At 36.8% G+C, this 18733-nt stretch overlaps 1 protein-coding gene across 11 annotated transcripts in view; it reads right to left on the reverse strand.

Annotated features, from left to right (window-relative positions):
* Window positions 1-18733, reverse strand: part of ASCC3 (activating signal cointegrator 1 complex subunit 3) — a 285630-nt gene that overhangs the window by 211877 nt on the left and 55020 nt on the right. The gene's annotated exons all lie outside the window — the stretch shown is intronic.

Here is an 18733-nt window from a genome sequence, read left to right on the forward strand (position 1 = left end):
ATTACAGGTTACCCTTCTCCAAAACTTCGTTTTATTCCAAACAGTAAGTACAAGTGCATAATTCCAAATCAGTAGTTCTGCCCTTAAAAATCAGTAAGAAAAAAATGAACAGCAGACAGAAACGCAGCACTATGCACAGAAGTCCGCTGTTTGACAACCGTACTAGATGATTTGCTTTTTTAATTTGTCATTTGCACAAGCTACCTAGTTTGAAAGCTGAAAACAATGTTTTTTCCCTCTGGCATATTAACATCAGTCAAGACTTCTGTAGCCCAATTCTTTTTCAGATAAACCAGTGAAATCCCTTCTTGTTTAAAGGACTGGTAGCCACTGGATGGCAGAATCTGTTTGTTACTGAAGGTGAATGAGATGCAACATTCCTCGGCTTTCTATTCCACAGCTGATTTATCCCTAGAATTCTACACAAACCAAAGGAAGTTTAAGCAGAATACAATCTGAGTGCTATTCTCAACAAACACAATTTCATGCCTAAGATGGTGCCATTTTTACATAAGCATGAATCAATGTGAAAGACTACTGAGAAGCAACTCTTTCCACAAACCAGATGATACTCAAGGCAGCTCTGATATGAATGTATAAAACCTTTATTTTTACTTCAGTAAGCTTTCCAATTCTTTCCCAAGGAATTTACTATTACAACTAATGCATTTATGAGTAAATGAGATTACACTTAATGAAAATACCCTAAATTAGTCATTTCATTAAAAAGATATTTTTGTGTTAGTGCTCTAACAGCAATTTAAAAATAGGACAAAACTGTTAAAGTCATTAAAGTAATATTCATGAATGAGTCTGCAGGCAAGCTACAGCTCAGAAACACAACTGCTTTAACAACATGGTAGTAACTGTCTGTTCTAAATAGCACAGGCCATCAGCACTTTAGACACAGTTTTAGTCATGCAACCAGACCTTGTAGTTCTACAGAGTTTAATAAATATGATAGAGAAGACACTCACTTTTTTCCCAAGGTATACCTGTGAAACCTGCTGTGGTCTATGGTCTTACAGCACTCTCCCTCACCCAGAACAAAAGGGTGCTAACTACAAGTTCCATTAAAAGCTGAGATCTTCTTTCACTTTCTGTATCACTTTATGCATTAACACTGGTTGACAGAAACAGCTTGTCAGATGCAATTAACCTCAGTATCACGAATTTTCACTTGGTGGCCCAATGTGCTCTTAAGTCAACTTCAAGGTACAATGCCAGCATTTTAGTAGCAGCTTCTAAATTCAGATTGGTGTGTGCAGACATAGCATAATATGTCTTATCTAATCTATCCAGAGCAACACTAGAAAAAAATATAACCATATTTAATTCTCAGCAATTTATCCAGAAAATATGTTTGGGTGTTATCTCCCTCAGGTATTATCATATTTTAATGATTTATCTACAGAACATTCTGTTTATACTCCTCATTCTAAAAGAGATTTTGTCTTTTCCACATTCATTTTTCCAGTTTTCAGGTAACACTAGACAAATTTTCTCATGGTCTAAAATAAAGAAATGTTAGTCATCTGTACTAATTGCCATAGCATAAAACCACCTAAAATAAATGTTCTATAATGATGACTTCTTCTGTCATACTATAACAAAATAATAAGATTAATACCCATTTATCATAAAGATAATCCACTGCACTCATAAACCAAGTTTAAACGTTCAGCATTTTCCCTACTCATTGGCTTAATTTTAATGTAGATATATTTCAATCAAAGTACCTTATATATTTCAAGTGCAACAAATCCCATTCTGCAGTCAGTTGTTCTATTGCACTTTCAGTTAAAAAGGTAATTGATCTAACTGGTAATAGCATGACTAATCTATGCTGTTTTACAGAAAATCCATGATATTCAAGAAATGAAGTTCAGATGTCCCTCGTCCTGACATATAAATAATCTCTAGGTCATCTTTCCCCTTTGCTGTACTTTGGAATGTTGTTGGTTAAAACACATGTCTATGCATACATACTCATACACACACACAAATATATATTTGTATATATATGTATATACAGATTTTAATAAATACATTCCTTCCAAATTATGAACATTTAGTAGTCCCCCCTGTTTTCTAATTATGCGTGTATACACTTAAAGCACTTTTGTGCCTGTGTAAATCTTATTTTGCTACTGAAGGTACACTCAGAAATAAACATAGATGTTATACCTGAGGACTTCCGCAGCCTCCCTCTCCTGATGATATTTTTAATATTCTGCTACTTTCATGGAGGAGGTAGGTCATGAGATTTAGGAACAATAATAAAAATATAACTATATAAATAACATAAAGGTAAAATTATTTTTACATTATCTTAGGAGTACTATTTGAGAATATAATTTGCTACCTGCCCCAAAGACTGAAATGTTGGCTTTCAAAGCGCGTATATACATTTTAAGCAAAGACTCATAACACGTAAGAGAAAAACTGCATGATGTTTGGATCTGCTCCATTTAGCACCAAATCATATCAGTGAGATTTCATTGGACTTAGGGGGGCAATTTTTGTAGGAACAAGTACCATACACAAAGAGACAAAAATTATACTAGCGTACCAAATAGAGCTCAGGATTGGCTTCGGGCCATAATCAGCATTACAATTTCTTCAAGTAAGTACAAATTATGTCTCATCCAAAGTGTAGTACCTGAAGAGTTATGTGCTATAAAGGAAGCTTAGAGTAAAACATATTAGACAGATGCAAGTAACAAAAGGCACCAGAGAACCAGCAGCTGGATTCAAAGCTGTACGTGCTACAAGTGACTAGACTAGAACTAAAAGCAATTCTTGCATGGTATGGCTATCCATGTCACTATTAGTGGTAATCACAGACCACAGAATCATTTAGATTGGAGATCATCTAGTCCAACTCCCCTGCCCAAAGCAGGATCACCTACATCAGGTGGCCCAGGACTGTGCAGGTGGGTTTTAAATATCTCCAGGGATGGAGACTCCACAACCTCTCTGGGCAAGGTGTACCAGTATTTGAGACAGTAAAAAATTACTTTCCTGTGTCCAGATGAAATTTCATGTGTTTTAATTTGTGCCCATTGCCTCCGGTGCTGTCACTGGGCACCACTGAAGAGAGTCTGGCTCCCTCTTTGTTAATCATTCTCACATCAGGTATTTATATACACTTGTAAGATTCCCTTTGAGCCGCCTCTTCCCCAGCTCTCTCAGCCTCTCCTCACATGAAAAATGCTCCAGTCCCTTAATTAGATTAAGAAGCCAGAAGAAATTCCTAGAAATGACAGATAATGAACCATAAGGGTAAAATTATACTCTGACATTCTATAGAACACAGAAACACAGCCCATGAGACTTTGCTGAATATGTTTTTAATTTGAATTAAACATCGTCTTTTAAAATACTATGGAGTCTTGATTTTTAAAATTATCACCACATTTACTGGTTAATGCAATAGGTATTTAAGTAGCAGTAGCCACCAGAAACCAGGGAAATTTTCATACTTTCAGGTTACATTAGTTGCATTAAATTCAAAACAAACTGCAAAATTTTCCCAGATTCCGACAGAGAGTTCACAAGAATAAAAAAGTATCCTGGGGGGGCGGGGATGGAATATATATATATGTTCATTATATATGAAAGGATTACCTCTGCTTCAAGTTATCATAACACACAAACTACAAAAATTATTACGGTTTTACTTTATTTGGAATGCTGCTTCTAAGTCCTGATTAAACATTTCCCCTCCAGACTTTCAAACTTCATGTTTGCCAAGATACCGAAAGTGTTACTTTTCTGACAGTTATTCAATTCTCAGAACCGTGAAAATTCTGGACAGCTTGTAACAGCGAGTGCTCATCAACAAACAAACTTTCATTAGAGAAGAACCAGCCTCCATCCAGTGGAGTCCAGAACAGTTCCATTAAAAAACAAACTGTAGCGAAATCTAGTAGTATAGTAGTCTCCTACTAACTATGGTAACATAGGCACTCCTTGAAAAAAACAGCCAATTAATTAAAAAAAAAATCAAAGAATAAAAAACCACCATGTCTGTCTGTCCTTTTTTTTTTAAAAAAAATTATCAGTCCTACCATCTGCTCTCTTGAAGAAAGAGAGATCTGTTCAAAAGCAAGAATTTTTAGGGAAAATATTTACTTCATATATGACAGCTAAGAGCTAACACGCCTGACGAAATTTCAACAAAAATCCTTTTAAGCCTATAGATACATTGCTACCAACATTATCTAAACTATTATAGGGTAAAAACCCGGGTTTTTTACCCTATTAGGAGTAAAACCCTATTAGGGTAAAAAACTGGCTGGACGGCCGAGCCCAGAGAGTTGTGGTGAACGGAGTTAAATCCAGTTGGCGGCCAGTCACGAGCGGTGTTCCCCAGGGCTCAGTACTGGGGCCGGTCCTGTTCAATATCTTTATCAATGATCTGGATGAGGGGATCGAGTGCTCCCTCAGTAAGTTTGCAGACGACACCAAGTGGGGCGGGAGTGTTGATCTGCTCGAGGGCAGGAAGGCTCTGCAGAGGGACCTGGACAGGCTGGATCGATGGGCCGAGGCCAACTGTATGAGGTTCAACAAGGCCAAGTGCCGGGTCCTGCACTTCGGCCACAACAACCCCAGGCAACGCTACAGGCTTGGGGAAGAGTGGCTGGAAAGCTGCCTGGAGGAAAAGGACCTGGGGGTGCTGATTGACAGCCGGCTGAACATGAGCCGGCAGCGTGCCCAGGTGGCCAAGAAGGCCAACGGCATCCTGGCCTGTATTAGGAATAGTGTGGCCAGCAGGAGTAGGGAGGTGATCGTGCCCCTGTACTCGGCACTGGTGAGGCCGCACCTCGAATACTGTGTTCACTCACTACCAGAAGGACATTGAGGTATTGAAGCGTGTCCAGAGGAGGGCAACGAAGCTGGTGAAGGGCCTGGAGCACAAGTCTTATGAGGAGCGGCTGAGGGAACTGGGGTTGTTTAGCCTGGAGAAAAGGAGGCTGAGGGGAGACCTCATCGCCCTCTACAGCTACCTGAAAGGAGGTTGTAGTGAGGTGGGTGTTGGTCTCTTCTCCCAAGTAACAAGCGATAGGACAAGAGGAAATGGCCTCAAGTTGCGCCAAGGGAGGTTTAGGCTGGACATTAGGAGAAATTTCTTTACTGAAAGAGTGGTCAGGCCTTGGAACAGGCTGCCCAGGGAAGTGGTTGAGTCACCATCCCTGGAAGTATTTAAAAGACGTGTAGATGAGGCACTTAGGGACATGGTTTAGTGGACATGGTGTGTTGGGTTGACGGTTGGACACGATGACCTTAGAGGTCTTTTCCAACCTGTATGATTCTATGATTCTATGATTCTATTCGCTTGACGAGCTACACCATACAAATAACTGCAGCAGTCATACCTTTTCTATAGATTTCTGAATTATTCAACCACTTATTGTTGTATTAAAAAAACAACATTGAGAAATATCCTTCAACGTATAGATTAAAACCAAAGACTTTTGCACGTATAGAGCCAAAATCAGTTTGATGGAAATGATGGGAAAGCACCACAACTGCAAGGCTTTCACTGCTCTGAGTTAAAACACTGAAACAGCTTGGGGAATCTCCTCCTCTCAGTGGGAGAACTGTTGTGTTCCTCAGCCTACTTATAATATGACAAAAGATTACAGACAGAATGATTATACCCTCTGGTGATTTGATTTGAGGAAACGGATAATGAAGTGTTTCAGAAAGGTTTTTCTGTAAAACCAACTATTTCTGCAGCACAGCAAATGTACATAAATTTTAGCAACCAAACAGACACACAGGCAAGATTCTGATTTCAGTGACACTATTGTAAACTCAAAAGTATCTGATGTCAAGAGAATTATTCCAGATTATAGCAATGAAATGGAGATCAGAACACAGCCTCCTCTTAGAGCTTTCTGATGCCGTTTGTGAATTACACACAAAAATGACCTTGAAGTAACGCAGCTAGTAGGAAAATAGCAAAAGGAAAATTGGTGACACTTGTGGCATTTCCTAATAACATCAGAAGTTAAAATTTTATGAGGATAGAAGGATTTGCGTTTAATTTGTTCACATTTCATCCATATCAACAGTATCAAATAAAGAGGGTTTCTTTCCTTTAAAATGTAAAAATAACTTAATGCTATACAAAGCTAAGAGCATCGAAGAGAGAAATACAAAAATCTCTACGAAGCTTAAAACATCTAAAATGTTGTTACCCTTAACAGCAAGGCTCCTCCTGGACTGCTGTGTATTGACACCTCCACTACCACCATCTCCCTGACTTTTCTAGATGGAGCAATGAGGAAACTAACGTTTACACGCCACAGCCTATTCTACAGGTTTTGGTTTTTTTCAATTCAGAGAACACTCTCATAATTTCTTACACTTGTATACACCTAAAACAGACTCCTAGCTCTGCTGATGGCATATTGCTCCCTTAATTTATTGCCCTGGGAAAACACAGTGCATCTCTTTAAAAGGAAAGAGAAAAAAAAAAAAAAATCACTGTTAGAGGTACACTGTCTCAAAAGTAACTGTAATCAAAGAGCTAATACAGAAAACCCTTTTCTAGTTGTTCAAGAATATAGACACTGCAAGACAAAGGGAGAAATCCAACAAATAAGAAGGAAAGATAACAAGGGCATCATGAAAGGAATTACATAAGTTCTGGCCATTGGTGAGAAAAAAGTTACTCTACTAACACACAGCATAAAAACTGAAGCCCTTTTATGCAACCAATATAAAACAGTTTTAGCTAACTTTTCCCAAATAAAGAGATTATGATATGACATGGAAGTACACACAAACTACTTTTTGAAAGTTGAATTCTTGAATGAATTGCTATTTCTGAACTAGCTGGCAGAATTTTGAAACAACTGCATCATATCAAGAGAGATCTAATTTATTCTTTTCCTTCCACATTCTTGTTGTAGTTTTCAAAGAATATGCCACTACTAACATTAAAAAAAAAAAAAAAAAAGAAAAAAGAAAGAAAAGGAAAAAGATTTCTAAGCAATAAGTTGTGTTGATGAGGGCATACATTCATCTCAAAAAAGGTGTGGCTACTGCAACCAGCCTAGACAGATAACTGGAAAATCTAGTAGAGATGGAGAGTACTGACAGAAAACAGCAGATAGTTTTTGGCCAAACCTGAAAAATAGTGACCATGAGGAAGAGACAGAGATCAGACAAAAGGGATCAAAGTCCAGACCCTCCCATTATGTGAATGATTGAGGTATGGGTCAGGATAAAGACACAAAACTGGCTGCATGTGGGCAATTCCATTTTGCAATTCTCAGGATTTAGATTAATGGAAAATTAAGACACTGAAAACTACAGAGTCACAACAACTGAAAAGCTGATGAAGAAGATAGTTCTTGCTTTGCAAACAGCACTACAGATTTAACAGAGCTTTCACATGTGTTTTGAAAAAGATACATGCTGCAGGTTACAATTGGACCAGACTTTTTGTTTTGCTGCTATAGTCTGATGTAGGCAAATTACTGATGCAAAACTTGAGAGAGGCATTCTTATTTAGCTTCAAGATACATTTGACAGCAAGCCATAAAGTCTCCATCTAAGGAGCATGCATGGCAGGGAGACAGTCTCATGCTTAGAGGTCCAGACGGACAAAGGTCCACAGGTGTCAAAAGCAAGGGGAAGAAGAATCAGGAACACAGGAAATTAACTCCTACATAGTCTCAGATGACTCAGAAAAAATCCCCATCCTTTTCAGGTTCAGGGAACAAAAGCAGAGAAGAAGGACTATTTGCACAGAAGTTTCCTTCCTTATATTATGTTTAATGATAAGTAATTCCTATGAATGGCTAAATAAAATCTTCTTCCTCTATATTTTGTTTCCTGCAAATGAAAAGTCCCTATTTCCCTTCTCCAGATTAATTTCCAACACACTACAGAAGAAAGAAATGATTTCTACTATTATCGTTGTTATTATTATTATTATTATATAAAGCACACCTATTTATTCATATGAAAATAAAAAATGACTCCACTCTTACTCGATGTGTTCAGTTCCAATACTCTAACTGAAAGATTCAGTGGTAGGATAATTCCAATTTTCCAATTAGAATTCAGAAAAAGTATTTTGTTAGAATAAGATACAAACCAGACACACACAAAAAAAATCTGTCTTCCACTTTAAGAGACTTTACATTGCTTGTTGATCCCTGTTCTGCAGCTTCAAACAACTACTGCTCTTCGAAAATTTTAAAACTTCCACTTTATAATAGTTACCATGTGATCTTGAGGTTAATGGAAACTGCAAGTCCGAGATGAATAGCCTACCAAATATAAAGTCAATCTTTTAGTCATGTAGCTCTCTATCCCAAAACCTTTTAAAAACATTTAAAACTATTTGGTGATTTCTAGCTGAATCCCTTGATGGACAGCCTCAGTGGAGCCCAAATATTGTCTTTCTTTGAAAGCAAATTTAAACCTGTCTTTAAGAGCACGGTAACAGCACTTCATATTATTATATACCTTTAAAGTATAGAAATATTTCAGTATTTTTATTTTTAAATAAACCCTAATTAATTCAATACTATTTTATGCACACAAAAGCATCAGTTCTAACTGTTCATGTAGAAATGAATATTTAAATTGTTAACACAGAAGCCACTTCAGGATAGTATTTTCAAACTATTTACTTTAGCTTGCCCTTAACATACGACATAAACTATTTCTTCCTAATAATACCTAACAAAACGCAGAAAAACTAACAGAGTGCTCTGAAGGGTAACTGTAGTTGAAACTAGTAATAAGTTTAACACATCAAGTAAAAATGAAAGAATGGCAAACAGAACAATATTCCCAGAGGAATAACTATTGCTGTCACAATCTTTCTACAACTCAATTTTCTTCTCTATTTCAGTTAATTTCACACTACTGCTAACCAAGGCGGCAGTACTGTTTTACAATATAGATGTTAAATGACTTTTTCCTAAATTTTACAAGGGAAGACTACAAGCACAATCAGTCTTTTTTTTCTGCAAGAACACAGCTATTTTGTTCTCCCAAATCCCAACTAAACCAGCAGCATTCACAGAAGTTTTTCTACCTGATCTACTATAGGAAAATAAAAGGTAGGTGAGGGATGATGAACATGTGTGGTAAGGTCACCAATGTGTGGGAACAATAAAAGTTGAAGTATCAAAAGACAAAAAGTACAACAGTTTTAAAAAATATTTGGGAAATTTGTCTAATGACTTCTGATTGTAAAACATATTTTTGTGTGCTCATTACCATCCACAACGAATCAAACACACTGCAATGAGAAAAGAAACAGATACTCTCACAAACTCCCCCGAGATTCGTCTCTCATACTAAGCCAAACAAAAACTGGAAACCTGCTCTTTGGTAGCATAATCTCTTCCATACTGACAGCATCCTTTAGTAAGACACTATGCACAGTGTAGCTGAGACTTTTGGCTGCCATATCTGGGATTGTTTTTATTAAAACAAAAACATAAAATAGTTATGAGAATGAGAAGCTTTCACAGACTCCTGTTGCTCAGAAGTGGTGCTCTTTTGCACAGAAAAACACCCCAGATTTTTTTTTCCGTTTCTGTAAGTATTCAGAATTAGTTTCATTAGTTTAATCTTTAAAATTAAAACCCTGACAGGTAAAAGCAAGTACTTTGTTAGATTACTTCTAGCTACAGGCAGATGCATCTATTCCCACCTGGCTCAGCAGGTGCTTTTCAGCAGCTGGTGCCCTTTACTGGTTTGCCTTTGTAAGTGTTCCCATCAGATTTTCAACCATTTCAGAGGCAGCACTACACAATATACACACACTTGGCAGCTGTGTGGAAAATAAAACAGGCTTAACGTTTTATTCAAATAAGATGCAATCAATTTTACCTCATGTTAATATTAAAAAGTGCATTTCCCTATTCATATTTACTATTTGCATGAAAAGGAGCAACCAAAATCCCAAATAACTGTAAGAATAACTGTAAGAATTCTTGTAAGAACATGCAACTCTCACATGACAGTATCTATTAAATATTTTTTGGCAATCTTTGCTTAGTATATCATACACAGCCGTGCTAGTTTAAAGAACAGATTAAAAGAAATGAAGTTCTCTATATTCACCAGTACAGATATTCTCACTATTAGACTTTGACCCATATTGTCAATTAATGGTTCTTGTCTTCAAACTTATACTACTCAAGAAAAGCAGATTTTACAGAGCTCTTTTCAATTAAAAAAAATGTACATTACTAGTACTTAGAATAAACAGAGTATCTATAAATGAGATGATGTTTAAGTTTCAATTACAACTTCACTAATGAAAGGACATTTGAAAATACTATTTTATATTCACAAGGATTTTTTCTTGCTGTATCTACATTTATCAGTGTTTTTTCACATATGTTTTCATTAATATCAAGCCTTTGAAAATAAAAACGCACATAAAAACACAACACAGACTGACAAATAAGGAGCATATTTATCAGTTTTTCATAGCATCCTTGCCACCCTCATCATCTCCGGTGTCTTAAATGTGGCTTGTTCACGTAATACAACCGTCAAGCTTCTAAGATGTTAAAAGGCTCTTATATGAATATGTAAACAGATAAGCCAACACCAAAAATAAAGCTATAATGTATTATACAATATACTATCATAATACTGTTTAGAAACTGATGTTTAAAGAAAAAAGACAAAAGCCTTGATAATCTTAAAAAGAATAAAAGCACAAGACTACAAAACGTCTTCAACTAAACTGTGCATGACACTAGGACAAAGGCAACTTAAAGAACAAATAATCAGATCATATTTTAAGCAGTCAATTTTAAGACACTACAAGGCAGGGAAAGGCATTAGGTTATAGCTGAATAGCAAGGAGAAGCCTATTGGCCAAAAAGAGAAAGATAATTTTTCACCTTTGTAATAGTCATCTGAAAAATTTGTGTAGATGAGCTAAGACAGCACATACTGCAAAAGAAACCTTCATTCAGCCTGATTCTAAAAGAATCAAACTTGCCCAGTGTCAAACCAAAGCAAATAAACCTGCTGTGAGCTTACCAAAAGGCAGGTTTATGATAGAGGTAGACAGAGAACACTATTTTGGAATAAGAAAAAGGTTACATTGCAAGTTGTTGTGTTGGTTGTTTTTTTAAATCAGGGAAACATTGTACAATCTGAAAATGTGGGTGCAAGTCGTTATCTATGAATTTCTCCAATAATCCCAGTAACCCAAAATGTTAAGAAAGTATCTGCATTACTTCCCCATTCTTATGGGACAATAATAAAAGCCTGTTTTCATTATACTTCTCTGGTGACTGTTTTTCCAATTTCTATAAAAATAATCCACTTCTAAATAATCACATTACAGTGATTTGATCCACAATATCATACCAAAAACAAAAGTCACATCATATGAATAGGCAAAGGAGGACATAGTTTGAGCAAATACAGGCTTACATCTCATCAGTTATATAATGCCTAGCTCCAAAACTCATGAGCGGCATGATGTATTTGCTTCCCTTACCTTCATTCCACCCCATCCCAGAAGAGGTGAACTATGGCATTACTTCCACAGCAGTGGATTGGCACAGATTGTTTCAGTACGTATGGGCTGCTGCCCAGTGAAAGCTGCTCTTTGCTCTTCATAAAATCTGACATAACATCATACTTCAGTTCTCATCTCTCTCCAATTATTCATCATCTTCCTCCCTTTTTTGCATCCTACAGACATCTGTATAAGGGACATAGATCGGCTTGACTATCTTTTTTGCATAGAGATATTTTCTTCTATTTAAAAACAAGTTGATGAGTTAATTTTCTTTATAGTAGCTAGCATGGGGCTATGTTCTGGATTTGTGCTGGAAACAGTGTTGATAACACAGGGATGTTTTCATTACTGCTGAGCAGTGCTTACACAGAGTCAAGGCCTTTTCTGCTTCTCACACCACCCCACCAGCGAGTAGGTTGGGGGTGCACATGTAGTTGGGAGGGGACACAGCTGGGACACAGCTGACCCAAACTAACCAAAGGGATATTCCATACCATATGATGTCATGCTCAGCATATAAAGCTGGGAGACGAAGAAGGAAGGGGGGACGTTTGGAGTGATGGCGTTTGTCTTCCCAAGCAACGGTTATGCGTGATGGAGCCCTGCTTTCCTGGAGATGGCTGAAGACCTGCCTGCTGATGGGAAGTAGTGAATGTTGCTTTGCTTGCATGCATGACTTTTGCTTTACCTATTAAACTGTCTTTATCTCAACCCACAAGTTTTTTCACTTTTAGTCTTCTGATTCTCTCTCCCCATCCCATTGCAGGGGAGTGAGCAAACGGCTGTGTGGTGCTTAGTTGCCGGCTGGGGTTAAACCACGACACCACAATATGACTTTACACGTTGCACATCATAGCAACAGACGTTTTTGATGAAGAGTTAATAAACTATTTCTAATAAGAAATAGGATTTTCTTAATGGAAAAGATGATAATTTTACATGAGACAGACAATAAACTGCTGGTTTGGCATGAAGCACATATTTTTATGTGCTTTCAGCCAAAGCAACAGTATTTATTCAGACAATTTAAACAAAACAATGCACAAAAGCCTCAGCTGAGGCTAAGTTAGATATTCAAACAATTTAATGCAGAAATTGTAAATATTGCACCTGGAATTCTAAAGTAACAATAAAATACTCATTAACTCACATACTGAAGAAAATTAAACCAGAACCTCTAGGCTTTAAGATTAACATCACTGTAGAATCTTAACTCCAATATTCCTGTTAACCTGTTATTGCACATGTTCTACCTTCCTTGGACCCCCACTCATGAAATATGAAGACAGACTGCAATTCCTAATATATATTACCAGCTATTAAAAACATTGTATCTTGACCTACATGTTTTTTTCCATGTCTTAAGTTGGGACTAATGATTACTGAATGTATAAACTTTCCTCAGAGCAATTTTCTAGTATACTTCATCGGATAAATGACAAGATTTCAATAAAATTAAAAATATTTTTAAAAATTATTCAGTTCAGTCCAGCTGTCAATAGCTGTTTGGAAAATAAGCAACTGAAATATACATCAACTGTGGAATAAATGGTCCAACATTCTGGATGTGAAAAACGTAGTTTATGCAAAAACATCCATACTTCTAGTCAGTAGATTTACCTTGTAAATTCTAAAAGAAAGAAAACATTACAGGAAAAAAGGAGTATTGATTTTGTAATAATTCCTTCACATAATGCAGAGGAAAAAAAAACATTTCTTATTCAGACCATTAAGTACTGCTAGTAAAAGGAAATGGAAATAACATGAAACAAAGAAATAAATCCTACCCTGAACACCCACTTTAGGTAAAAAGCTGAAGTCATTTTTCACCAACAGCAATTTGTCAGATAAAACCTGTTTTCACAGTCTTGAAGAGGAACTTTCCCTGACCTGAGTTTATGACTTTAAAGGTACATTTATTCGGCAAAAAGGCTGGCACAAAAACACCTTTATAGTAAGTACAAAAAATATATTTCACTAATGGTCAAGCTGCATGTCAAGCAGCCAAAGCTAATAAATCTAAGCTTGTGCTTTCTCCATTTTTTAAATTCTCGTTATTGAAACAACCTAGCTGGCATGCCACTTTCACAAGTTGTAGTACCATAATACTTCAGACTAAACTGGTGTGACCAACCAGCTATGTATAAGCCACATGTGCTTGTACTGTCATGAAAACACAGCTCTCCAAATAACAATAAATGCCAAGAAGAACAATTATCTACAAATGAGTTGGGGCTGGGATTTGCTGCCTCGCAGTAAGGCGAGAACCCTTCCCCTTTGCGACTCCTTCTGTGGGACGCAGGGCACCCTCCTGCCATTGAATGCCAGAGACGTTCCTGAGCAGCAGCACAGCACCCTCCATGCAAACCACTAGCTCCTGCTCCCAACTCAACAGGGGTAGGAAATAGAGAACATGAGATGACACAGGTGGAGTTAGACTGAGGCAGGACGTGAAGCAGTTCAGATCATAGTGTAGAAAGGTAGGGGTGACAAAGCAAAAAAAGGAACAACACAGATAGTAGGAGAGCGCTAGTGCCAGCAGTTTATGACAGATGCTACAGTATGCATTTATGGCTGCTAAATTGTGAAAAGTTGGCCACTCCTGATCTCGTATTTGCAGTGCATAATGAGATTAGGTAGGAATGGTAGCTACAAAAATTTGGATTTTTGTCAGTTTGTATCATGAATTTCATCTTAACATCTGTATTCTTCCAGGCACTGATTCCATGACACTTTAGAAAAATCTGCCTGTGGAATAGTTTAACTATAATGAAGTTAAACTCTTTAAAAAAGCTCTGACCCTTTGCAAGGAGGCTCTAACTAAACTAAATAGTTACTTTGAAAATACTAGCCATAAGATTTCAGATAATATAGTGCGAAACCTAGCTAAAATGTGTTATTTCTTCATTCTGGGGTGCAGTGGAAGGTGCATCCTGACTACACTGCCAAACTGATAAATAAGAACCTCCTGTTAATGTCTGTGCCAGTTTAAGGCATTGCTGCTCCCTTTGGTGTTGGTTCATAGAAGTTTTGCCATTTTGCCTTATATTTGTACAAAAGAAACAAATAAAAAATGAGTCTGTACACACTTAAAATGTGGTTAAAATGTGGTTTGTTAGAATTAATATTTAGAGGAATACATTCCTCTCATCTCTTCTCAAACTATGTTTACATCAAGTTAAGGAAATGAGAAAAATGTAAGTAATCCGAACTAATACATAAAAACATTACTTCAGTTTACATGATCCAGAGGTTTAACTTTTGGCTCACAGTTCAAAATATAAATGAACTCCTTATCATGAACTCAGTTCTGACCTTAAGAGTTTTGAAGATTAAATTTTGTAGTGTATTCTGCAATATGCACGTTATACGGTCCAATACTCTACCCAAATTTCTGACAATGTGATCGAAATTACCTAACTCATGAGAAAGACATATAGAGTCCTTAAAATTACTTTTGTGCAAATGAAAACATACAGACTAAAAAGAAAAGGAGCTCCTATGATACTCCAAAAATTCTCACATTAATATTCAGTTGAAAGTGAAACATTTTTCAAAAGAATACAAACTAGCCCATTTTAGACTAATTGCTACCTTCCCTCTTTTAAAAGGAAAATTAAAGGTAAATTAAACTTTTTGACAATTTAGTTTCATTACCAGCCTTATGTTACGTCTATACCTCACAGATTCTCTCGTAGAGCTCCTTTGTCTGTTAAAAGACAGAGGTGACACAAACACAAACTAGTAGCCAAATAATTTCTGTGAAATGCACTCACTTAGCTATAAGCACAGCTTCTCGGTCTGTCTTTGTACATTCCCAGACCCACTCTTGTCAACGTACCCAATACAAATCATTAGCGAAGAACTAATTTTATTTTGTATTGCTACTGTTCTTCTCACGTTCTTTCTTATTGGTCACACTTCATAGTGAGGTTTACTTCTTTTCAGTCCTTTGCGAAAATTGATGCAGTTCAGGTTTTTAACCTTGAATGAGCAAAGGTACCACTGGAAATTTTCAAATCAAGATGCAGGATTCTTTATATTATCAATGGCATATAAATTTCTTTCCCTTAAAAAGAAATCTACACCAGCCATTAAAAAACTTTCCATAAATCAAATCTAAGTAGAAGCACACTTCCCTGTACGACACAAGAAACTAGAACGACAGCTGTATAGTACAGCTGTATAGTACAGTAGTCTCTTGACTACCTACCCTCTCCACACTTGGGCAAGGTAGTTACCAAGTGAAGAGCCCAGGAGAAGGCCTAGGAAATTTTCTAATTGTATAAAAATTGCTGTACCCTGTACCTGAAGCAATGACCTGTATGTCCCACAGATGTCCCTCAGGTTTCAAAGAGGGCATGTGTTTAGATGGAAAGGTCAAAATCTTCTGTAGCGCAAATCCATTTTTACTTCTGCCATCTAGTCACAGTTTCTCATAGCAAACAAAAGAAAGCTGGACCTTACAGAACAGAGCCTGTTATTACCAAAAAAGTATATCGCAAATGAAGGGGATCACCGTCTTTTATTGTTATTGTGTAGGCAAAGTAGCTCCAGAGAGGTTACCAGCAGTTTATAACAGCTGGCCTCTCCTCAGCAGGCTGACAACCCTACAGCTTTAAGAGCAGAGGGAGGACTCCTGTCCCCCGCTGCACTGAGCATCTGGGGCTCCAACCTGCCTCACCTCCTCCTCCTCTCAGTGGCTCTGTGGCAAATGAGAACTTAAGACCTTAAGCCTGAAAGTAAGTCAGTAAAACTACTCTTGGAAAGTAGAAAAATAATCTATTTTCTGGATGTAAAAAGATAATTTTACAAGGAGAAACACCTCAGAAAACCCAAAGTATTTGTTTCTTTGAATACTGGGACTAACAAATTTTAGTACCTGAGGCAGGGAAACACAGCCAGAGCTGGCTCTCGGCAAGGCAAGACACTCACCAAAGTGTAACAGAAATGGGACTAGTGAAATGGAGAACAGATGAGAACTAAACGAATGAACTCAAAGGAAGAAGAATATTTATAATTTTTAAAACCATCAGGATTTCTCCATAAAACAGCAAGAGCTTGGACAGCTCCGGTAAACACCATTTTAACAGCAACAATAGACGGTGTGCTTTTTTTTCCTGGGGATCTTTATTATTATGCGTTGCATGTATATTGACTCATTAAACAGAATGAGTACCTTAATCTGTATGTTTAGACCAACTCAATGTCTTACATCAAAACCCTACCACTAATGGCATCTCATAATAGTCAATAGTAGCAAAACTCTCAACTTCCTCATGATGCCTTTAGATGCTGCTATGAACTATCTACAGTTATATTTACCGTCACCTTTCCTCCTTGCCCATCTGTTTATATTTTAGATAATCCTGCAAACATATCTATACAGAGATATAAGACAGCTATAAGCACCTTTATATGCTAGAGAGAAAGCTAAAAAATTTTATTTTGCTGTTTTTGCTTACACTAGTTCACCAAAAAGAATAAAACATATTGACAGAAAAACTTCTTGCCCTCTAAATTGACTGAAGTTAATTGGCAAAAATTTTAAGCACCAACAAAGATTTTATGAGCTTAGAGATCTAAAACAGCCATACGGAGAAAGCAATTTCAGCCTCTTTACCTCACTGAGAAAAAGGTGCTATTCAACAAGATTCAAATCTATGAGTCTCACTAATGGAAACAGGAATCTGACAAGTCGTGCAGTTGGCCAAACTACTCATAAATTTGTCATCTTTTGTTGCAAACTGATATCAAAGTTGGAGGCAGGAATTAGATACATAGGTGTTCAAACATTCAAAATTGTATTTGCTGTTGACACTCCTATTTGATCTCCTGTAATATGAAACATATGGAAGAGTAAAGTTCTGAAGAAAACTGTTTCTATTTCAGAATTTCACTGTAAAACTGAAAAGTGTACCTCTTGACGATACACAATTTACAAAAGGAGACAAATTATTTGTGAAATTTGTATAACTGATGCATTTTGTAACACTTATTTTAAACATCGTATGCGTAAAAATCTGCAAACCATTTCTTTTAGATATTTATTTTTCTGTCTGAACTATATCTTTTCTGAAACAAGACATTGTCTATTGAAATATTGGTACTTCTTGCAAAAAGTTTACAGATTAGTAGGTAATATTGAGCTTAGAAGAAAGACATTTCACTGCAAAAAGCTGTCATGCTGAAAATTGTCATATAAAATGTCGCATTTTATAGCTGCAGTGGCTCAACTTTTCTATATAGTTAAGCTGTCAGTCACTTCATAAACAAGGCATTAGGTACGGTCACCCAAGCAGAAAAGAATAGATTCAGATTCTAAAATCAAACTGCCTTCTGTTTTAAAAGAGTTAAATCTTTATGTAAGACATAATCTTCACTCAGAACACCAATAAAGTGCTCTGGGTAACTGTATTAGATGTATATTCTCATTTCCTGTTTTCCCACAGGGAAAAAAAGTGGGAAACATTTTTCCACGTTGTATGCTGTTGAAGAACTACGAAACAGAAAACCTTCATACGTACATACAGCTTGCTCTTTATGTCCCTGTTCAAAATCAATAGCAAATCTTCCATACATCAACAGATTTGACATATACAATGAGGAGTGAGCAGGCACACGTGATGGAGTGCTGCAAGTTCTAGACTGTAAATACTAACAACAAATTTAGTTCCCCTAGCTCAGCTTTTTCACCATTTTAAATCAGTAATAGTTAAAATGTTAATGTTTGTTTTAATTGCATTTTTCTTCTCTGCCCTCTATTTTCCATCATCAAAGCATTGCTGATAACGATTTGCCGCCTTCTGCTTAAAGAAGCACTATTCCAGAAGGTTTTGCACTCCATACAGTCTGTAACACCATAACTCAATACCCCCACAACTGCATCGTACTGTAAGACTAGTCTGATGGACTGGAAAATAGTGCTGTGCAGTCACAAGCCAACCTGTACAAGTCAAGATACAGAAGCCCGGGCTCATTTCTCCATGTGGTCTCCCGAAAGACAACAGAATTGCCATAATCTTTTCTTTTCATGTTAGCGATTCAGATCACAGCTCAAAACCATACACAGCTGAACAGATAATGCCAAAGGAATTAGAATTGCAACCCATGAACAAGTACTTTAGAGCAGGAATTTCTTGAATCTGAGTCATCATGAAAGGGATTATATCACTGAATCACATCCTCAAACAAATATTC

Source organism: Calonectris borealis, chromosome 3 (assembly GCF_964195595.1).
Source record: "Calonectris borealis chromosome 3, bCalBor7.hap1.2, whole genome shotgun sequence".
Lineage (NCBI taxonomy): Eukaryota > Metazoa > Chordata > Aves > Procellariiformes > Procellariidae > Calonectris > Calonectris borealis.